The sequence below is a fragment of the Panthera uncia genome (genome assembly GCF_023721935.1).
Source record: "Panthera uncia isolate 11264 chromosome B3 unlocalized genomic scaffold, Puncia_PCG_1.0 HiC_scaffold_1, whole genome shotgun sequence".
Classification (NCBI taxonomy): Eukaryota; Metazoa; Chordata; class Mammalia; order Carnivora; family Felidae; genus Panthera; species Panthera uncia.
The window spans coordinates 56,445,450-56,470,820 of NW_026057582.1; the positions used below are offsets into that span (position 1 = coordinate 56,445,450).

At 33.6% G+C, this 25,371-nt stretch overlaps 1 long non-coding RNA gene across 2 annotated transcripts in view; it reads left to right on the forward strand.

The window, feature by feature from the left end:
- The window catches only part of LOC125909556 (uncharacterized), an 83,620-nt gene extending 59,914 nt beyond the window's left edge, over positions 1–23,706 (forward strand). The window contains exons 2-3 of one of the 2 annotated variants that reach the window (XR_007453720.1): positions 20,440–20,633; positions 22,235–23,706. This is a non-coding gene — a long non-coding RNA (uncharacterized LOC125909556). The remainder of the gene's footprint in view (positions 1–20,439; positions 20,634–22,234) is intronic. The other variant, XR_007453719.1, reaches the window with a different exon arrangement.
- The last annotated feature ends 1,665 nt before the right edge of the window (positions 23,707–25,371 follow it).

Below are 25,371 nucleotides of genomic sequence, written 5' to 3' on the forward strand. Positions count from 1 at the left end.
CAATTCCATGGCTTTAAATACTATCTATGCACTAATATCTTTCACTTGTATATTGCTGGTCCACCTTTGTCCTAACCTCTGGATTTATATTTCCAAGTTCTTATTTAATTGGGTAGCAAATGTCGCTTCTGCTTTGCTTTCCCTCTAGTCTGGTTATATCAGACTGTCCCTCTATCTGTTACTATCAGCCTCATTTCCCCAACTTTTCAGAGCCAAGTTTTTACTCTCCAATATCACGTCCATTTCAGAAACAAATCTTGCAATTCCCACTTTCAAAATACATTCTGAAGCCAATCAGTTCCCACCATCTGCACTGCTATCTTCTTGCTTTGAACGACTACTATCTTTCATTAAAGCAAGTGCTCACATCTGACTCCCATGCATCTTCCTTTACTGAACACAGCACTCACAGTGTTCCAGGTAGAACTAAATCAGAATATGTCACAGTTTGTTTGCTCAATACCTTCAAATGGCTTCCCTTCTAATTGTAAGTTCAATGTAACTCATGTAATTCAGTTTTCATGTTTGCTGATGTTTCAACTTCCACCCTCCTTACCTACTTGCTCCACATCTGGGAAACCTACTTGTTCCACGTCTGCGAAAACCTGTAAGAAAGCTGGCATGCTATCTTGCTATCTCCCTGGCACAAGGAGGACTTTCAAACCTCTCAAGTCCCACATTTATGCATAGGAACCCTTGCCTCAGACCTGTCCCTTAACCACTCTAACACCCAAGCCAGTTGTCCATGTTGAAACCCCTGGGGAACATGTCCTGCACTTCCCAAAAAGTTACACTATGTGAGTAATGAATTCATAATTAGTTGGCATGTGTGTGTGTCAACATCAGTTCAACATCTGAAACAAATTTTGGGTAGGGTGTCTATCCCACTTACACAGTGTAAACCACAGCACCTGGTCACAAATTACTTTTCTGATCTCACTCCCTAAAGGCCTACACTTCATTCACTTCACTTCAATTCACTGGAATCTTTGCTCTCTATATGTTATCCTAAGTAAAATTGTTTCTAACAGTTTTTACACATGCTCTCCACTCTGTCTAGAAACTTCTTTCCCTACATATCCACACAGCTCACTCCTTTGTACTTAAAATCATAGGTTTTCCATAAGAAACCTTAATATTCTATAGCACTTATTAACATCTAATGTAACTAGCACTCTGCTTATTTAGTTTATTTATTATTGGCAAGTCTTATGTACACAGACATTTTCTTAGATTTTGTTCGCTGCTTTATTTATAGCTCCTAGAATTGTGCCTCATATATATGCAATAGGTGGTTAATCAATATTAATTGAATAAATAGACTCATATACACTACAAAAGCTTTATGAATATATTTAAAGAAAACTGAAAAGTCATGAATAAAAAACTAAGATTTTAAAATTTATGTATCAGAAAAAATAGAAAAAAATAGAAAAATACTTTCACTTGTAATAATGTTGACCAAACTCATGTTATTTTAAATGGATTGGTACTTTTTAATTCATTTATTTCAGAAAATAAAGTAAAATATTTTAAACCTAAGCACTAGGAGATAATTTAAAAATTATTTTTATAACATAAAATCCTGTCACTGAGGCCAAAATATTAGAAAAAAAAATAAATCTGTAACATTTAAGTGTCTAAAAAATAAAAACATACACTTACATTGGATAGGTAAGGCAAGAATCTTTTTAGAACAAATATTTGACTGAACTTTTTAAAAATCTATCCACTCGTGTGATTCAGCCCTGATTTCTGTTTTCCTTCAAGTTTAGAAATGCTTCAGACCCAGTGGTAAGATTTTTCTATAATAAAGCATGTAATTTCCTTTTATTGATATTTGTATTGATATTTTTTGCTCTTGAAATCAAGAACACACTAATGATTTTGCCATAAAAATACACATATCTACATGTGATCTTTTCCAAAGACACTAGTAGAAAGATATAAAATATTTGTCTCTCAGTAAATATTGCTAAAATAATGTTACGTCAATTCCTCCTGTATTTAGCTTTCACATTTCAATGAGATTTATTAGAGAAAATAGAGAGTTTACAATAAAGCCCCCAAATACCAAGGTTTGCCAGAAGTCATTTATGTTGTTGTATTACTGCCAAATTTTAAGTTGTATGAGCGATATTTTACTAATAATAGTCCTGACAACCAATAGTTTATTTTATTACTCAGAGTTGCCATCCACTCCAATTCTCTGTGGCAAACATTTATCACTGAAATCATTAAAGATATTTCAATATTGAGAGGAAATATACTGCAGACACAAAATTATTTCCAAAAATAGACTTCTTGAGTATAATAAAAAAAATCATTGTGAAAATATGCTGTCTGTAAAAGCAAATAAAAGTGTTTTTTAAAAGTGTAATAATAATTTGCCTCTTTTTTATAAACAACAAAAAAAAAATTATATGTCATTCTTATTGGTTGAAGGACAAAATGACATGTACTTGTATATAGTGTATTTGAATGATGGCATAAAGTATACAGAGACATACCCATCATTCCTATCAAGTGTTGAAAATCACAACACAACATTCAGGACTTTAATTCACTATCTACAAAATGACAACTACTATAGATATCAACATTGAATTACATACACCTTTCCTAAAGGCATTACAAAAAATGTCGGGTGTCAGACTTGTTCATATACACTGCCCTGTAAGTTTCAGAATAGAGGTATAGAAAAGGAAATAACATTAAATTAAGTCTTGAACATGAGTCAAAGTGATGCTGAAAAATCAGTTTTATTTTAAATTTTGTAGAGCTTTTATTTACTCAGTTTTTGTTGTTGTTTTTGTTTTTTAAATAAGCTCTATGACCAACATGGGCTCAAACTCCCTGCCTGAGAACAAGAGTCACATGCTTTATTGGCTGAGCCATCCAGGTAACTCCAATTTTTAAATGAAATAACAAATTCTCATGTTGCATTTTTAACTTAACATTTTAATGTGAGCATAGATAATAGTAAATAAAATTACAATGTATTTTTATAATTTGTTGTGCACATATGTAGAGTTTTATAAAAATAGAATTATTTCATAATAACATTCTATCATTGTCTTTTTTTAAATATTTACTCACGTTACTTGGGTTTTCTGGAAGTTCCACCCACAGAGTGAGACTTGCCAACACCATTTCTACCATGTAATTTCACTTTAACAATCTAGAAATTTTATCTTTCTATTTATTTCCATGCTGAAATGATCCTATAAATTATATTTATAAATGTGTTGTTTGTTCATTGCTTGATTCAAATCAGATTGATTTTTCTATTATTTATATAAGGAAGATAACAAAAACAATTTAAAGAAAAAAAAAAGAAAGGAAACCATGCTTTCCCTTTCATGACATGGAGTGTCCATGAGTCAGCTGACAATTCAAGGGCAGCAATTTCCAATCCTCTTGCTTCTAGATGTAGCTACGGTTCTTGACAATAGAATGTAAGTGGAAGTGATATGTGTCACACTTAGGCCAAGTTTTTATGAAATAAAACTTCATAAAAATAGAGAACTCATTGGCTCTGTAATGCCAGACTTATAAGACTAAAAAGCCTGAATCCTTGAGGGGCATGCAAAGGAAAATTTCTCATTAATCAGAAAGGCATGTATTATATTGTTGCATGATTATTAAGTAAAAATATATTTTGTTAAACCACTGAAATTTGCATTTTATTTATTATAAAAACTAGAATTCTCTGAATAGAGGTGGAAAGACATATACACACATGCACACACATATATGTACACATGCACACACAATTGTAATCTCAGATGGGAGAAAGAAAGAGTATGGGGAGGAGGCAGTATTGAAGGACAACTGGACAACACTTGCTGAAAACTGAAGGAAAGATATCTTTAAAAATACAGCAGAAAAGGGAAACACAAAGAAGTGAGCTATGCTGTATGTAATTAACTCTCAAGGTATTTGATGACTCCTAAACTCCATATCTATGAGGAAAAATTCTTACAAACACAAAGCAGAGAACAGATGTTAAAAGGCTAAAAATGCTAAAAATAAATGTTGGCAATCTCACAGTATATAGATACAAAAAATTGGAGTCAGGACTACAAAGATAAAAGAACATAACAGGTACTCCAGACCCTTTTTTGAGACTTTTGAAAGATTTTATCTAGGAAAAAAAACAAAATGGAAATAAATCACTTTCAAGATGATCTGCCCTACTCCATTATGCACTAGCAGAAAATTTAACATCTCTGGAGAAAGGAAACATCATTTGAGAGACCCAGTTGTGGTAAACACAATATCTGACAGGTAATACAAGTTACAAGACATAATAAATACAAATCCCAGTGACTGAAATTCAGAGGTAAAAGGGACAATTTTGAAATTATCAAACAACAACATTAAGTAACTATAATATAACTATAATAAATAACTATAGTTAATATTTAAAGGAAATATATAAAAATATGAAAAATTGCACAAAAAATCAGAAAATCTATTAAAAGGAATATTATGTTCTTTCATTATATATTCTTAACACCTGAAACTAAATATTCAATAAATGCTTTTGGAAGCAAATTAATAGTAGAAATAAGATTACTGAATTTGAATATATGCTGACATAAAATAACCACAGTGAAACAAAGAGGTTTACAAAAAGAGAGGAATGAAAATAGTGCTATTATTGTATAGACCATGGTGAAATGATTTAACATAATGCAGTTGTAATCCCAAAAGGGAAGGAGAAAGAATATAAATCGAAGAAGAAAGAATTGAAGAAAATGTGACCAAGAATATTTTAAAATTTGAAATAATAGATAAAACTATGGATTTTAGATTTCTTCACTATGGGATGAATAAAAATACAAGAAAAAATACACTTAAAAATAAAATTGCTAAGAATTAAAGACAAAGAAACTATCTTAAAACCAGCCATAGATTAAAAAAAAAAAAGACACTTTCCTTTCAAGAAAAACTAAAACTTTACTTCTAAGCATATAATTCAGAACACTATGGATGTGTATATTTAAAATGTGGAAGAAGAATAAGTATCAATTTAAAATTATATGTTCAGAGAAATTATCTTTCAAAAGTAAAGGAGAGATAAAGGACAATTGCAAAATATAAATACTGAGAAAATCCAGTGTAAACTGGCTCAGTCAGTTGGGCAACAGACTTCAGGTCAGGTCATGATCACACAGGGCTGGTGATTTCTAGCCCGGCGTTGGGCTCTGTGCTGACAGCTCAGAGCCTGGATCCTGCTTCAGATTCTGTGTCTCTGTCTCTTTCTGCCCCTCTTTCTCTCTCAAAAATAAACAAACAGTAAAATATAAATTAAAAAAAAAAAAAAAAAACAACGAAATGAGATTTTTTTTTTCAGACTGAATGGAAATGATACCGAATGGAAATAGAGTAATTCTAGAATAAATGAAGAGAACAGCGAAAGTGGGCATGTAGTTAAATCTAAAACAATTTTGATTGTAACATAATTCTTGTGATGTTTAAATATATGAATAATACCATGGCTGATTTAAAATATATTTAAATAAATTTCAGGACAACTGCACAAAAAGCAGAAGGGGGTAAATATATCTACAAGGTCCTTACACACATCAGGGAGTACAAAAGTTGTAGGCAGATGTTATTGATTCAAGCATTCATCTTATAATTAACGCATAATTTAAAAAGATCTGTATTGTACTTACTGTAGAAAGTAATAAACACATGAATTACAAATATACCTAAGAGAGGAAACACTGAAGATTACCAAGTACCATTTAATTATAAAAAAGATGATAGGGGCGCCTGGGTGGCTCAGCCAGTTATGCGTCTGCCTTCAGCTCAGGTCATGATCTCACAGTTTAAGTTTGAGCCCAGCATCAGGCTTTGTGCTGACAGCTCAGAGCGTGGAGCCTGCTTAGGATTCTGTGTCTCCCTTTCTGTCCCCGCCCCTCCTTGTACTCTGTCTCTCTCTCAAAAATAAATAAACATTAAAAAATTATATAAAAAAAGATTATAATGGAAATTAGGGAAAACTGGAGAGATAATACAAATATAAAATAAATCAAAAAGGGACAATTTAAAGTAAAATATACCTATAATTACCCTAAATGTAAAGAGGACTAACCTAGTAAAATACAAATATTGATACACTAAATTAAATGCAACACTCATCATTATTTATAAGGTATCTCAAATATGAGAATACATAAATGTTGATTATTAAAGGATGAAAAAATTATATCATGCAATACCAAAAGAAAGCTAATGTAGTTTTATTGGTATCAGATGAAATAGGCTTTAAAGCTAGAATTATTACTAATGTAAAGAAGGCTAGTTATTCCATACTCTATGATGGAAAATGTTAATCCAACAGGAAAGCATAATATTGTCTCATAATATATAAAGTTAAATCTGACATAATGAAAAATAAAATATAGGAATCCATATCATAGTAAAATATTTTAATATAATTTTCAGAGTAACTTGAAAAAATTTAAAAACTAAATTAAAAAAAATTAAAAACATTATATATAATGGTATTATGTATTATGTGTACTTGAAGTTATGTGTCACATGTATACTTAAAAAGAATGTGTATTTTTACAGTTGACGGGGTTATATGTTTCTGTGTATGTACCTCCATATATATAAATTGTGGATGATTTAAAATATATATAATATTCTATAACTTTTAAAAATGTCTATATTTATTTACTTTGAGAGAGAGAGCAAGCAGGGAGTAGAGGCAGAGAGAGAGAGGGAGAGAGACAATCCCAAGCAAGCTCCACACTGTCAGCACAGAGCCTGACATGGGGCTCCATCTCATGAACCATGAGCGCAAACCTGAGCTGAAATCAATAATCGAATGCTTAAGTGACTGAGTCACCTAGATGCCCCTTCCTTAATTTATATATATATAAAATATGTACACAGTGACACAAACAGACACACATATGCACACATGGATGCATACGCATAATCATATAATTCCAATTATAAATCAAAATGGCCATTAGAAAATTTTAAATATTAAACTGATTAATAATAAAACCATCATATAAAAATGCATAGGTTATTACCAGGTAGTCTACTCCTTTGCCTATATTCAGTGAAATTCCATATAATGTAGCACTTTAGCAAAGTTATTCATAATCTCAATCTGGAAACAAGCAAGATGGCTATAAGCCATAATAGAGTTGTACAATAAGTAAGTTGTAGCATATTGGTAAAATGGAATAGTACAAAGCAATAAAAGTAGTGAAGTTTACACTACATATAAAACATGGATGAATCTTAAAATATATAGATTTTTGCTGAACAAAAGAAGCCAGACACAAAATAATACATATTGTATGATTCCATTTATACAAATATGAAGATCAAGAAGAACTAATCCAAGTGTTTAAGGACATAAAAACATTTTTTAAAAAAGTCCTGGAAAGGGAAGGAGGGAGCTTTCTGAGGTACTAAACATACGCTAAACCTTGATCTCGGTTTTGCTTATATGGGTATGTTTACATTGTAAAATGTCATCAGATTTTATACTTGGTACACTTTTCACTTCGACAAATTATATATGTTATACATCTATTAAAATGTAAAATGAATACGTAGTGATTGTAATTTACTCCTCCACCTGTAAAAACTGTAGAATACTTTCTAAAAATCTTGAATCTTTTCAATACATAAATAATCTAAATTGACAGCTTCTCTCAGCTCTTTAATGTAATAATTCGATTGTCTTCTGTCTTCTATCATTTCTGTTGAGAACTGAGATGTAATCCAAATTGTTATTTCCCTAATTTCAAATTGAATTTACTTAAAATTTTTCTCAATACTATTGAAAAGTAGTAAGGACAATGAAAACCCTTCTCTTCTCTTAAAATAAATTATTAATACATTGTCACTCTGTATGATATATTCAATTCTGACAACTTATAAACTTCTAGGGGAATAATTTCATATGCTGCTGTAAAATATCAATTCTAACTAGAATACAACAGATGTCTAATAGCTACAATAATATTTAGCTCTTGAACAGAACATCTCATCTTCAAAACACCATGCAAGCATTAAATAATTAAACTTTATAGTTTCCTAGTACTGTAGATAACATTCATGATAATGTCTGTTTAATATAAAACAGATATATCATTACATTGCTGAGTGGACTCGTAGAGAGAAAAGGCTATCCATTTTCAGAAACTACTTGGTGTATGTAAGCAAATGAGTATGATTTTTTTTGAAATCAGCATTTTATTTAAAAATACAAATATTTAAAAGGAAATTAAAAATGCTCTTTTTATTTGCACAAATTTAGAGGTTTCCTCAAAATACTGTTAGAGTGGGATATCTGTATCATATTTACTATGTGTATTTGGTAAAAATAAAGACACCTTAGACAAATTAAATATATTCCTATAAAATCAGAATCCTTAGAAGTACTTTGAGGGAAATTAAATTTATAACATTACCTTGTAAATTTTGCATAAAGTAAAATTTAAAGCAACTGTTTTAGTGTTTATTTGTAAATAATATTTATTAAAATCCACTTAAAATGATTCAAGAGGAATGCTTTTAAATATATGTCATGCACACATAGGTTGAACTGGATATTATAAGCAAATATTTTCCTGGACGGTGTTAAGAAATGTATTGAATAGGGTGGCATCTGTTTCTACCAATTATATGTAGCGCTGTTCAAACTTCCCTTTTCTATTTTTCCAGCTAATAAGAGAATGATGTTTTTCCAAAGACATCTCCTTGTTTTGATCTCATTTCTTCTTTTACCCAAGAATCTTGACACTTACAAATAAGTTCTCTGAAAATCCCTATAGTTTTTGTTTTTGTTGTTGTTGTTGCCTGAACTTATCTATGAAGGCCTTATAATGGTTCAAAACATTTTAAATAAGTGGATTTATTTTGACATAGACTTCTCTAAGCACCTGCAAAATCATAGCTTTAATTGGGATACAGCTGTTGCTGATTGCTATGAAGAGAGGGTGTCTGTGTTGACTGATTGGCTATTTTTATTTAATAGTACACATTGAGCTTTCTCTCTTTTTTTTCAAGTTTCAGTTTTCTTAGGAAATGGTTTAAATGATTAAAGACCTAAAATGGAGTGTCACTTTGCCAACTATCAACAGTAGGAGATGAACTGCTTTCAGTGAATAAACATTGCCAGACACCTGTGTAGAGCTTCTTTTTTGAAGCAAGAATATTGATCTGAAGAACCAATTTGCTCAATGGTTCAGCAGTCACAGAAGTAAATGTTTTAAACTGATGAGGCATATAAAGTAGTAAAAATGTCAAGGCAGCAGGAATAATTAGGTTTGCTCTAAAAAAGTACGGAAGAAATGGGGATGGTTCTAATGAGTGTTAAATAAATGTGTATTCTGATTCCTTTTCTAGTAAGGTCAGTGAGATGCTTCCAATTCTCTGTGACTTCAGTTTATTAATTGACATTTAAAGCAAACATTTAAAAATTTTTATGTGATATTTACATTTCTACCCATACAGAAAATTTAATGATTTAATGATGATTAGTACTTTTACCATTGCTCCTTAAATAATTTTTTAATGGCTCTAATGATCTGCCCCTCAAACAACAGATAAGCGTTCAAATTATTCTTCCTTAAGGGCTTAACCAAGTAAAAATATTTTTACAGACACTCTAAGCTCTAAAAAGCAAGTGTCAGGACTAAATTTCTCTAACATCTGCAATTATTTTATCACATGATTTTAAATCCTTTCATCATCAAGTCCATGCTCCTAGACACTCAACAGTTAGTAATTTCCTCTTAGAGCATATTACTAAGAAATTAATATAATCTTCTAGAAAATATTGTTTTGGAGTCTATACTTCAAATGATATAGTCTAAGAAATTGAACTATTTTTAAGCATTGAGTGAGTTAAGACCTTCTTACTCAAACTAAATTATCAAACGCTCTACTTTGTAGTATGACATTTTTAACTGTAATCTACTCCAGTTATCTAAATAACATTAACTTCGATAACATGAAAACCTTTCATTCTATTCAGACCTCATTTGCATATTACTTTTCTCCTTAAAAACTAGCTGAGACAAATTTCTGTAGGACATGGGTGATTTAATTGGATGCCAGAAAATTGAGGAGTGTGGCACATGTTGATGTATAGACAGTCCCCAACTTATGATAGTTCAACTTATGATTTTTCAGATTTATGATGGTACAAAAGCTATACGCATTTGGCAGAAACTGCCCTTTGAATTTTGATCCTTTTCCTGGCTAGCAATATGCAGTGCAATGTGCTCTCTTGATGCTGGGCAGTGGCAACAAGCTGCGATTCCCAGTCAGCCCCATTCAGGAGGGTAAACAACTGACACCATGTAACCATTCTGTGTTTCACTTTCAGTATGGTATTCAATAAATTACATGTGATATGCAAAACTTTATTATATAATTGGACTAATGCATCTGCCAGTTCATTTTGCCTAACTGTAGGTTAATGGATGTTCTGAGCGTGTTTATTTTTTTATTTTTTATTTTTTTATTTTTGGGACAGAGAGAGACAGAGCATGAACGGGGGAGGGGCAGAGAGAGAGGGAGACACAGAATCGGAAACAGGCTCCGAGCCATCAGCCCAGAGCCTGACGCGGGGCTCGAACTCACAGACCGCGAGATCGTGACCTGGCTGAAGTCAGACGCTTAACCGACTGCGCCACCCAGGCGCCCCTCTGAGCGTGTTTAAAGTGGGTTAGGCTAAGCTATGGTGTTCCATAGGTTAGGTATATTAAATGCACTTTCCACTAGGATATTTACAACTTAAGACAGGTTCATTGGAACATGACCCCATTGTGCATTGAGGAAGATGTGTATTAAGGAAGAAGTAAATAAAATTTTCAGTGGCAGGCCTAAGGAAAAGAATGAAAAAAAAATGCGGAAATATGTCTTCACAGGTAATTTTATCAAGTTTTCCACCCTTCCATATGACGAACAAGGAATCTACTCCTCAGGGAGGGCGTAAATAACATGGGCGCGCGCACACACACACACACACACAGGCTATAGAAGTAATGCAAATGGTTTTCTGAGCTACAAATATATCCTTGTTGTTGAAGTGTCTCTGGTCCCAGGAAATTATAAAGAACTCTATTTCTCTCCTTGCCTCCTATTCTAACATCCTTCCATGATCCTCTGTTTTTGAGCCCCAAATTTTGGATTAGCTCTATTATAAAATTGTAGTTTAGCTCTCTAATTTGTTTATCAAGTTATTCATTTGTATATATAAACACAAATATATGAAATAGGGTGAAATTAACAATCATCTACCTACAGTTTGCTACTAATATAATTAGGTTTAACTAAATAAGTAAATGAATAATATGGAATTTTGAATTTTGTTCTTAGAGTAATATAAAATGAAAGCTTAAGTTGGCATGGGTGACTTACATAATGTAATATTTTTATAGACATAAGTACATATTGTATAGAGAATGCATTGGCAGAAGGCATTAATGGAAGTGGAAGACTAGAAAATAAAGTAATAATTTTCAGAGATAATGGTGGCTTGAATCAGAATGGCAAAAGTAAAGATGAAAACAGATGAATTGGTTAGTAACACATGTAGAAGTCAAACTCTGCAAGAATTCTTATGAGAGAAGGGTAGTTAATTTGAGGATGACTCCCAGAATTCTGACTTGGGAAACCATATTGCAATCTCAAACACATAGTTGGATATATGATATTGTGCCCAGAGGAGAGCTCTAGAATTGAAGACATTCAGAGATGTGAAACAAAGCCATATGAATAGATAGGAGCTTCTAATGTAAAGGTGTATAAACAGAAGAGACCCCAAAATAGAGCTCTCTAAGATTTAGATGTCTAAGAGAGGAAACTGGGCTAGGAAACAAGAAGAACAACAAGCAGGAGACTGTTGCATCATGATAATCAACAAGAGTTTGTTTAAAAAAGCAAGACCTGATGATGAACAAACAATATTCCAAGAGATTAAATAAAATGTTTGTAGAGCAATAAAAATTATTTTCCTCATACAATTAAATACAATTTTGTGCACATAACACTACGATTGAAAACTATCTCCATATAGTCTTGAAAACTACAAAAATATTGATTTCTTTACTTTCCTCCCTATTTGTTTCCATATTGTTGATAAGGTAAAAGGGAAAAAAGATCAACATGCGTGAAACAACTGACCATATATGAGATCTGAGAAGATCACATAGAATATTAGATGGTCTTTGATCACTACAATGTTCAAAATCTGGATAGTGCTTGACATTTTAATATCGAAATTTAATATTGAAATATTAACTATTTATGGAGATTAAATAATGTAAGTGCCATTGTTTTAAACAGTAGACATTTCAGAATTAACTTAAATTTTTTTGTTTATTATTTATTATTATTTCTTTTTGAGAGAGAGAGAGAGAGAGAGAGCGAGCAGGGGAGGGGCAGAGAGAGAGAGAGAGAGAGGGAGACACAGAATCCAAGGCAAGCTCCGTGCTCTGAGATGTACACATAGAATCTGATGTGGGCTCGAACTCACAAATTGCGAGATTATGACCTGAGCCGAAATCAGAGACTTAACTGACTGAGCCATCCAGGCTAAAAAATACTGCTATCTGACTTATGTTATCTTTAATAAATCTGTTATTTCAGTGTTTGCCTCAGTAAATGACTTAGTATGATCTCAGCATCTGAGTATATATATATATATATATATATATATATATATATATATATATTTGTTTGTTATATATGTAAATATATATATGTAAAATGCAGTATTACTCATCTATAAAAATGAAGAAAATCTTTCCATTTGCAACAACATAGATCATCAACAGAGTATGATGTTAAGTAAAATAAATCAGACGAAGACAAATACCATGTAATTTCACATATATGTGGAATCTGAAACACCAAGCAAATGAACAAACAAAGAAACAACAACAATAAAACCGAAACAGATTCATGGGCAAAATAGGTTTCTGATTCTAAAGGAGATTAAGCAGCACAAACTTCCAGTTATAGAATGGACAAGTCACATGGATAAAAATTACAGTATGCAGAATATAGTCGATAATATTGTAATAATTTTGTATGGTGACAGATGGCAACTATACTTATGGTAAGCATTTTGTAACATTTATAGTTGTCAAATCACTGTGCTGTACATCTGCAACTAATATTGTGTGTCGACTGTACTTCAATTAAAAAAAAAAAGATGCTTACCTAAGCCTGTATTTCTTTTTACTAGGGAGTTCTAAGCCCTAGTTAAAATTTATCTGTAAACAGGAGTACCTGGGTGGCTCACTTGGTTGTGTGTCCGGCTTCAGCTCAAGTCATGATCTCATGGTTTTGAGTTCAAGCCCTGCACTGGGCTCTGTGCTGATAGCTCAGAGGCCTGGAACCTGTTTCAGATTCTGTGTCTCCCTCTTTCTCTGCTCCACCCCACTCACCCTCTCTCTCTCAAAATAAATAAACATTAAAAAAATTAAAATTTATATGTATATATGAATCACATTATTATTGTTTAAAATCCTCTATGGGGCACCTGGGTGGCTCAGTCAGTTAAGCGGCCGAGTTTGGCGCAGGTCATGATCTCGCGGTCCGTGAGTTCGAGCCCCGCGTCAGGCTCTGTGCTGACCACTCAGAGCCTGGAGCCCATTTCAGATTCTGTGTCTCCCTCTCTCTGACCCTCCCCCGTTCATGCTCTGTCTCTCTCTGTCTCAAAAATAAAATAAACAAAAAAAAAAAAATTAAAATCCTCTATGAAGGCATGTAGCTGGGGGTAAAGACACTAGTAATGTATGACATGAAATAACAAAAGTGTTTTAAATTAACAATGATAATAAAAAGTCTATAGAAACCAAAATTTTATGATAAAGCTAATGCCATAGAAGACTTTCACTGTAATTACGAACGTAGGGAGATGGTTGGTGGTTTCAAATTTTGCTTAAGAAATTGAGCTCAGGTTAAATTCTCAGCCTGTTTGAGGTGAGTTTAACAACGTGCAACTTTTTAGTCTTTAACTGAGATAAGCAGAAATTAAAGGATGAAACCAAATGCTTGGATATTCCCATACCCATATTATTTGGTAAGAAAGGTGAATGATTTTTTTAATTGAAATCTCACTCCAATATTTAAAAATTATATTACTATAGAAAATACTGGATTTTAGTTTTGGAAATAGATGGTATACCTCTTTGGAATCTCTGGATATAATAAAATGCTTTCTCATTCACTTTTAGTTTAAGAGAACTGAGTGTTCATTTATGGATTAAGTTTTTAAATATATTTTCCAATAGCTTAAAGAAATTGCTAAGGACAACTAATACATAACTATTAAATTGAAGGAGAGAAAATGCTTCCTATTTTTAATCTAAAGTTACTAACATAGTACCTTATCAAATTCATCAGTGAATAGAAAAAGATCATAATAGTGACAGACCTTGATGGAATCCAATTGTACTAAGTGATGTGTAAATTGCCATTTCCTAGCTGTTAGGCTAATACACCAATTTGAGTCTTATAATAACATCTGTATTACAAAGGCAAAAATAATTCAGTTTCAAAAACTCAGTCTTTTCATGCATGTTTTATGAATCTGTCATTGCATAACTTCTTTCAGCTTTTAAAGTGTTCTTCTTTACCTTTAAGAAAAAAATTCTGACATGTTGATATGCTTTAAAGTCAGTAAGGGAAAACAAGCTAATAGTTATTTAAAAACTGCTCTATGCTAATTTAAAATTTCCTAATTTGTGCTCTGGGAAACTATATGCAAATTAAGGTCATTTTACATTTTGATTCAGCAGGAACATTTACTGTATCAATCTAGATTCAGGATATCTAACATATATAGTTCTATTCAAAGTGTTTTATCAGGATTAACAGTAAAGATTAATGCTGAATCAAAATGTAAAATGATCCTAATTTGCTTGAGCAGTTTAACACATGCCCTTGTATGTGGTACGCAGCTATTGATCTGGGAAATATATTTTTTTTCTGGAATCACATTAGCAAAAATCACCAGAAGCAGTTTGCTTTCAGCTAGTAAGACCAGCAATATACCTTCCCTTACTATCTCAGGCATATAAAACTCTGTAGCCTATTGAATAATGTAGTCTGCAGGGGTCTTAATCACTTTTCTATTCCATATGACATGTTGCTGGTCATTATATTGATGATATTATGCTAATAGCAACTAATGAGCAAGAAGTAGTAATAATGCAACATCATCATAAGACATTTGCATGTCAGAGAGTGGGAAAGAAATCTGACAAAACTTCAGAAGTCTTTAATGTCAGTGAAACTTACAGGATCCACTGGTATAACACACAGTGATCCCTTTTAAAGTGAAAGATAAGTGATTGCATCTGGCCCCTTCCATAGCCAAAAATGAGGCACATCACAGAGTAGCATTATTTAGACTTTGGAGGCAAAATATTCATTTGAGTGTGTTACTCCATTCTGTTTACCAAGTTACCCAAAGAGTTGATAGTTTTGAAAGATTTAGAAAAAGCTCTGCAACAGATCTAGACTGCCATGTAAACTGCTCTTCCACTTGGACCATATAATCTAGCAGATCTGATGTTGCTTGAGTGTGACTGGCAGAATGAGAGGCTGGAGCCTGTGGTAGGTCCTTATAGGCCTCAGTCTCTTAGGATTTTAGATCAAAGCTTTCCTTTAGGTCCAAAGTTGTCCTTTAAGGATAACTATTCTGTTGAGAAACATCTTTTGGTTAGCTATTGAATCTTGGTAGAGACTAAATGCTTAACCATGAGCCACCAATATATAATGTCACCTGAGTTGCCCATCATGTACTGAATATCACCTGACCTATCAAGCTATAAGGTTGGGTGTGAACAGCAGAACTCTACTATGAAATAATAAGGGGCTTCAGAAGCCCTGAAGGCACAAGTAAGTCACCTGAGGAATTAGCCCAGCTGCCCACGATCCCTACTCTTGCTTCATTACCTTCTTTCTCCCAGTGACACCTGTTGCCTCATGGAGAGTTCCCTATGAAAATTTGACTAATGAAAAGAAAAGTTGGCCTGGTTTACAGATGGTTCTACATGATATGCTGGTACTCCCTAAAAGTAGATAGCTATAGCACTACAGCCTGTTTCCGGAACATGCCTGAAGGAAAGTAGTGAAGGGAAATCCTTCCAGTGGGCAGGAAAGTTTGAATACTGTACCTGATGTTCATTTTGCATCGGAAGGAGAAATGGTCAGAGTTATGAGCCTATGCTGATTTATGTACTGTGGTCAATAGTTTACTGAACATGGTCATTGATCCTGATTTCCAAGGGGAAATTGAACTGTTACTACACAGTGGAGGCAGTCACTGTATGCCTGACACACAGGAGATCTCTTAAGGCATCTCTTAGTATTACCATGTCCCGTGATAAAGGTCAATGGAAAAATACAACCCAATTTAGACATGACTGATAATGATCAAGACCCTTTAGGAATGAAAGTTTAGGTCACCCTACCAGGCAATAAATCACAACTGACTGAGGTGCCTGCCAAAGGCAAAGGGAATATGGGATAGGTATTAGTAGAATACCAATTATGACCATGTGACCAGTTGCAGAAACAAGGACTGTACTTTTCATGAGTATTTATTCTTTATCGTTATTATATGTGTGAGTGTGTAACTGTACTTTTCATGAGATATTTCTTCTTTAGTTACAAATGTTTGAGTGTGTGGAAATATATGTAAATATGTATATTCATATCTTTCCCTCCTTATTCCTTTAGAGTCTAACATAAGATATATTAATGATAGTATATATCTTTACATCATAGAATTTAAATTATGTGATATCAAATAAAAGGAATATTTCTATATGTAGGAGTCTACTTTTTTGCTTATCTCTTTTTCTGTGTTCACTTGTCTTACTTCTTAAATTACACATATGCGTTAAATTATATGGTATTTGTCTTTCTCTGACTTATTTCACCTAGCATTATACTCTGTAGATCCATCCATGTTGTTGCAAATGGAAAGATTTCATTTTTTTATGGCTGAAAAATATTCCATTGTATATATACACCATAATCCTTCTTTATCAATTCATTTATGGTTGAACACTTGGTTGGGTCCACATCTTGGGTATTGCACATAATGATGCAATAAATAGAAGGGTGCATACATCTTTTTCAATCAGTGTTTTCATTTTCTTTGGTTAAATATCCGATAGTGGAATTAATGGATCATATGGTAATTCTATTTTTAATATTTTGAAAAACTTAAATATAGAGAACAAACTGATGGTTGCCAGAGGGGAGGTAGGTGGGAGGATTGGCAAAACGGGTGAAAGGGATTAAGAGTATACTTATCACGATAAACCCTGAGTAATGTGTAGAATTGTTGAATTATATTATACAACTGAAACTAATATAGCACTGTATGTTAATTATACTTGAATAAGAAACATTAAAAAGAGTGAATATAACCCAAGGACTTTGAATTATTTTCTGGGGAAAAATTTAGCATATTTTTGGTTATATATGAGACATTGTATCATGTTCAATGCAAAATATGAGTTTGTTATTATCTTTCTGTGTGGATTGAGTGTGGATTAAGGAGATCTGCATAGGTGACAAATTAGCAACAGGTGAACTGTCATCATCAATGTTATGTGTCAACTTAAAATCAGCTCCTGCTTGAGAGATTTCAGCCTACAAATTTACATATATATTCATACATTAATATATATGTATATAATCATATATATATAATCAAATATATACACACACACATACACACACATACACACACACACACATATATATATTTAATCAAATATAAATAATACATATATATGTATTATGATTATTAATCATATATACATATATATATATATATATATATATATATATATATATTTAACCAAAGGGGGTGGGAATCATTCTGGTTCTGTTTCTCTGTTGGATCTCTGACCAACACAGAGATATAGCCAATCTGAAAAATTTGTAACACTGTGTTCAGAGTTCTTTTCGTTGAATATTATGGTATTGAAATAAAATTGTATTAAAACATTAAAGAGCATAGATTTGTATTCATTCTTCTTCGGCCTAATTCTTAATATTACTGAGGAATTCACTATTCACAGGATTCTCCCTACCCCCATCATCATGTCCAAGAACTAAAATATCAGACAGTTGATCATCTGCCTTTGCTTATATTTAGAATTCTAGAAAGAGTGTAGGTGATTTTCCTCTTTCCAATTTTTAAGTTTTTTTTTTTTTTTTTAAGAGAAACAGAGTGTGAGCGAGGTAGAAGGGAAGAGGGAGAGAGACAGAGAGAGAGAGAGAATGTTAAGCAATGTTCCTACTCAGTGCAGAGCTTGATCTCATATACGTGAGATCATGATGTGAGCCGAAATCAAGAGTTGGTAGTTCAATTGACTGAGCCACCCAAGCTAAGATGGCGGAGAAGTAGGGGGACCCTGGGCTTTCCTCATCCCTCAAACCAAGCACCTCCAATTTTTTAGGTTTTTACATAGTTTCGGTGTTTAATGTATTTATAGATGCTGGCTTAGGTACACATTTATCTAACGAAAATTAGTGGGTCCAAATTTCTGGAGTAACTAAATATTTTTCTTCAGCACTTGGTGATATTATATTCTTATGCTGACTTTACTTGTATTCATTGAAGATACAGTGTGCTAGTGTGTAATGGATATAAAGTATTGGATATAATTTAATATAATATGTCAAATAGGTACAAGGACAAATTAGAATTGTCAGACAACTGTCAAGGAAAAATGTCTCTAAATTATATTTGAGGCTTTCTATAGTTGTGATAATGCTTCCATGCCATTCGCATTGAATGTGGATTTCTATGATCACTGGCAAGGGATAAGCTGAGGGGAATATTGTTCAATATGTTGCAACTTCCATAAATCTTTGTAGGAGTTTATTGATTTTAGTTGTGCTAGAGATACAGTATTTCCTGTCTCATAATACCAGTAGACACAAAAGGTAAACCAAATAATCCATCAAATCCTTTAATTTTTTTTCTGTTATCCAGTAAAGGGTGGATGGGTGGGAGGTAAGGTAGAGTTTTACTATCAGTAATACTTTGTATATGATTTCTTCTATGATTATCTACCCTGGTAATATAGCATATTTGAAAATATAGAATATTTGAAATAACATTGATTTTGGTTTTTCATGTAAGAAGATATGAATAGTCATCCATTTGAACTCTTTTCCAAATTAATTACACAGTTGACACTTGAACAACATAGGTATGAACTGTGCAGATGCGCCTGGCTATTTTTTCGATAAATGATATACAGTACTGCAAATGTATTCTTTCTTCCTTATGACTTTCTTAATAATATTTTGTTTTCTCTAGTTTATTTTATTGTAAGAAAACAGTATGCGCTACATATAATATTCAAAATAAGTGTTAATCAACTGTTTATGCTGTCAGTAAGGATTATGGTCAACGGACTATTAAGTTAAGATTCAGGAAGTCAAAAGTTATGCGTGAATTTTTGACTGCACTGGTGCTGGTGCCCTAATCTGCACATTGTTTAAGGGTTAACTGTATGCCCTGAGCATTGTTTTTTTAATGAAGAAAAGAAATAATGCTACCTTTTCAGAAATACTGCATGTAAAGTGACTAACAGAGTTTTGGTACATTCTCCATAACTAGTAGTTTGTTTGTTTTTTAAATTGACCATTCTCTATTTTCTTTGTTTTTGAAAGGAAAATCTTTCCTCAAATGTCTTGTCAGTGGAAATGTAACTGACAGAACATAAAAAATAGGTAAACCAAAGGAGGAAATTTAGCACAATTTGAACAGCTTCATTGGCCAACCTAGAAACTCTCTGTCCAATTTTAGGCAGAGATTTATTTAATAAGAGTATTATTTCCTAAGTACTCAAAAAGCCATCACTACTCAATGATCAGTATGTTCGTGTTTATGCATGACCCTGTACAGTAGTAATAAAAAGTTGAATTCTCCATCTATGAGTTTATTTTGGAGGATGTTTCAAAGGTAAAAGATGTTACAGCACAATAAAAAGCAATGTCTTATTTGGCAATCTTTAAGGTCAGGTTATTTATCATAAGCTATTAGAATTTGGGGGAAGACATAATAGCAGGCTCTGTGATTAAATGGTGATAGCTCTTTGAAACAATGAAGGCGGATAGCCAATAAAATTGAACAAGTGTCCCAACATGGTAGTTAGGGAAAAATTGGAGGTGAGGAGAAAGTCACCACATAAAGTATGAGTCTCTAAAATCATTTAAAAGCAAAGACAATGATATCTTTCTCTTAATTTTACTGTAAGAATTAAAATTCCACAAAACATGTGAGAAGGCAATTGTAGTATTACTCATACACACTCCTCAAGAAAGTAATTATAAATGATTATGATTATTTTTTAATTAAAAATTTTTTTAACATTTATTTATTTTTGAGAGACAGAGCGTGAGCATGAGAGGAACAGAGAGAGGAAGAGACACAGAATCTGAAGCAGGCTCCAGGCTCTGAGCTGTCAGCACAGAGCCCAATGTGGGGCTTGAACTCACAAACCACGAGATCATGACCTGAGCCGAAGTCAAGACGCTTAACTGGCTGAGCCACCCAGGTGCCCCTAAATGATTATGATTATTAGGTAAGCAAAAGGTTGCTGGGAAACAGAGGGAGTTCACAACAGTTTAATAATAGTAATTCATTCAAAACTATAACGCATATACTCCATACCAGGCATTGTTTTAGGGTCTAGAAAGTAGTGACTAGGAAAAGCATAGTTAACAAAGCAGACAAAAATCCTTTCTAAGGAACTTAAATTTTAATGGAGGGGCAGACATAGGAAATTAATTAATTAGGTAATTATTAAGGAATGAAATACAGTACCTGTGATGATAATAAATGATACCAGGTAAAACATGCCAGGGAAAAAAGTTGGAAAGGGGCATGGCTTATACATATAAATAAAGAGATCGAAGTTTTCTAACAGAAATGGCAACTGAGCAATGACCTGGAAGAGGTGAAATATAAAGCCAACAATAACACTAATAATAATACTGTATTTAGCTGTATTTTAGCATTTTCTTTCACGTTTTTTTTGAAACTGGCATTACTATACAGGTTACATTTAGTCCCTTAGCTAATCTTTACAGCAGTCCCATTTTCACAAATTAGGAAACTAAAATTTAGAAAAGTAAATTAACTTACTCAAGGTCACAAAGCTAGCCTGTTGTGAAGTTGGAATTTGAACCTAAGATTATTAGACCGAAGTCTATGCTGCTAACAAATGCAGCACACTTCGATAAGAGAATCAGACTTAAAAAACATAAAACTTCCTCAGCCTTTTCATATATGGATATCTGTGTTGAAAACTCAGAAAAAAAGGCAATCTTCATATGTTTCCTATGGATGTGACATTTCCTATTTGAGAAATTTGCTTAGCTCTACCTTGCAATTTCTTTGGCTTTATTCTTTTTACAAAGCATCATACTACCTCATAAAAACAAACAAATGAACAACACAAACCAAAAACTTCTGAAAGACTGAATATCTTCCTTCCTTCCAGTTCTTCCCATCATGTTCTTTGCTTCTTTACCTGTGACTATTAGGAGAAAAAGCTGATTATATAAGGAGACTATTCTTTCCTAAAACTCCACAGAACTGAATGGCTCAATTGGAAAGTTGTAGAATATATACATTTTTTTCTTCTCTGGACTGTGAGGACCCAATTAATTATTGATTGAGGAATTTTAATTTAACTCAGAAATGCTGAAATGTTGGTATCTACCCCTAGGCTTATTTCAAAGGTAATCATTTTAAAATGCAAATTTTCCATCAATATGTTAGGAACATGACTAAATATCTGTTAATGAATGGACAAAATGTAATATGTTCCAATGTGAGGCAGGTTACAAAATTACATTATGATTTAATGTTGATAGCGAATTACATCTAATAATAATGACAATTGGGAACCAGAAAATAACATTACTTGATGAAAATTAGATGACCCCTTATAAATAAATCATATTTAAACATTTATATTAAAGGCATGAAATATTTGTTCATGACATTGTTGCTGTAAATATTTTTCTATTAATCTTGTAATGATCGTGACATTGGATTATAAATTATACTGAAGTTTGGCATTACTAATTTTTGTTTGCAAAATAATACTATTTCCAAATGAGGGAAATAAATTCTTAGTGAGTTCAAATTTGATAGTTTGGCATCTCTGTTGTGCAGCAGGCTGGAGCTGAGCAGCACTGTGTCCCCCAGAAGTTCCCACCTGTGGCTTGGGAGTCTATCCATATGAGACCCAGACATGAGGACCCATCCCAGAAAGCCTGAATGTCCAGACATGAGGCATGTGCATGCACATTTGTCATGCATCTAGGCCCTACAGGACTGTGTGGATAAGAGCCACCCCCACCCACCAGTCCATCTTTCTGTCACCAGCAATTAACCCACACTGCACTTCTGATGCAGTGCCTGGAAAGGTTCTTATAGGCAGCATTAAGCAGAATTTAGAAGGTTTTGCATTTTGTAGTATATATCAAATATGGCAAATCTCAGAATAAAACTTCCTAAAATACGCCATAATGAGGATGCAACATTGCCTGTGTTGTTTGTTGTTGTTGGTTTTTTTTTAAATGTCCTCACTGAAATGATGTTATCAGTATGCGATGAATTTACGTTTCATAATACTATATGATACTTTCACCCAGGAAGGTTTCACACTTGCCAGGTATGGTGCCTTGAATGGTAGCCCCCAAGGTAGGTCCATGCCAAATCCCTGGAATATATAAATGTTCCCTTATTTGGAAAAAGATTATTCACAGATGGAAAAAATTAAGAATGCTGAGATGATGAGATCATTGTGGATTATGCAAGTCAGTCCTGAATCCAATGGCAGCTGTCCTTCTGGAAGACACACAAAGGAGAGACACACAGAAGAGGAAGTGGCAATGGAAATATTTGATTGATATGGCCACAAGCCAAGGAAGCAAAGGGATGCCAACAGCTGCCAGAAGCCAGAAGAGGCAAGGAAGGATTCTACCCTACATTAGCCTTCAGAATAATGAGAAAATAAACTTACATTGTTTTAAGCTGCCAAATTTGTGGTAACTTATTATAGCAACCACAGGACCTTAACACAAGTGCTCAAACTTCAGGTACACATCTTTCATCCCTTGGAGTTAAGGAAGCCTCTTTCCTTAGCTTCCCACTATTGCCAAAATGGGCTAACAATAGGACTACATGTAAAACTGAAACTATGGACTAGAGATCTTCCTGAGTTATGATGGGGTTACATTGCACTAAACCCTTTACAAGTTGAAAATATCCTAATTAAAAAATGCATTGAGGGGCGCCTGGGTGGCTTGGTCGGTTAAGCGTCCGACTTCGGCTCAGGTCGTGATCTCACGGCCCGTGAGTTCGAGCCCCGCGTTGGGCTCTGTGCTGACAGCTCAGAGCCTGGAGCCTGTTTCAGGTTCTGTGTCTCCCTCTGTCTCTGCCCCTCCCCTGTTCATGCTCTGTCTCTCTCTGTCTCAAAAATAAATAAACGTTGAAAAAAAATTTTTTTAAAAATACATTGAATACGCCTGGCCTACTGAATGTCATAGCTTAGTCTAGCCTAACTTAAACATGCTCAGAACACTTAGATTAGTTTACAGTTTGGCAAATTCATCTAACACCAAGCCTATTTTATAATAAAGTGTTGAATATCTCATGTAAGTTATTGAATACTCTACTGAAAGTGAAAAAACAGAATGGCTGGATGGGTACAGAATGGTTGTAGGTATATGGTTGTTTGTTCTTGTGATCATGTGGCTGACTGAGAGCTGTAGCTCACTGCCACTGCCCATAAGACACTATCTGCATACTACTAGTTCAGGAAATCATCAAATTTCAAAATTTGAAATGCAGTTTCTACTAAGTGAGTGTTGTTTTCACACCATCATAAAAAAAAAAAAAAAACTGCAAACTGAACCATCCTAAGTTGGGGACTGTCTGTAGTTATCTTCAATAATTGTCTAATTACTGCCACTATGAGTGTCCAATCTGCTGGTAGCAGAGAGCATGTGTGGCGGCCTTTTATATGGAAACATTGCTCAAGGAGGCTAGTTAGCCATTAAGTGTCATGGAGATTAAAATGGGGCCTTTTTAGGAACATTGATCCATCCTTACAAGAATAGAGACCTACTCTGGATTTGTGTTTACCTTCCTTGCCTAGAGGCCCCCTACAGCATTATTGTCTCATTACTTACAAAATGAATAATATCATCATGGAATTCCACACGATATTAACTCATATAAAAGAAGAGTTAGGACAATGGGTTCTTGACAATGCTATCATATAATCTTACCATATGCCATGTGCATATTCTCATATACAATACCCAAAGGCAGTTGATCATAATACAATGGCCTGATAAAGGTCCAGCAAAGATGTTGCTTCAGGGATAACTCCCTTCAGTGTTGATTTATTGTCTTTTAAGATGTGGTATATTTGCCAAATAATTGCTAATATATGGCTCTGGAATAAACAGGTGAAGGAGCGGGGAGAGGGAGGTAGTCCTGATGCCACACCATTACTCCCACTGACACACTTCTTGAATTTGTTTTGCATTCCCACACCTTAGAGTCAACATGACTGAGTTGATTATTTCCACAAAATACATTGTTCTTTCAAAGGTTAACTGAATATTCCACTAAACTTAAAGTTGAGACTGTCTAATGGATATATTGTGTACTCTAACCCAGCTGACTGAGAGATTACTGTACCAACAAACAAAAAGACCTATTCTTGAACTCAGGGATTAATGGATGTGGCTCTTGGCATTTCCATACACAGTGATGATGGCAAATGGGCAATTTTAAAGAACTGTTGCTTAATAAACGTAAGGAACCTAAAGCTTAAGGTAATTCAGAGATAAAACTGTGTCTCAGTACCAGACAAGCCAATCAAACTTCAGATCAAGAATGAGAAAAACTAGAGGGGCGCCTGGGTGGCTCAGTCGGTTAAGCATCCGACTTCGGCTCAGGTCATGATCTCGTGGTCCGTGAGTTCAAGCCCCGCGTCGGGTTCTGTGCTGACAGCTCAGAGCCTGGAGCCTGTTTCAGATTCTGTGTCTCCCTCTCTCTCTGACCCTCCCCCGTTCATGCTCTGTCTCTCTCTGTCTCAAAAATAAATAAATGTTAAAAAAAAAATTAAAAAAAAAAGAACGAGAAAAACTAGAGAACAGTAAAGGAATAATGTGACAAATATCAGTTATGGCTTTGGGATGAGCTGCAGAGACATGAGCTACAGCTACCAAATATGTGTAGTTTTCATAAATTGAGGCTGAGGACCACTTTGTACATAATTACTTGTACTTTTA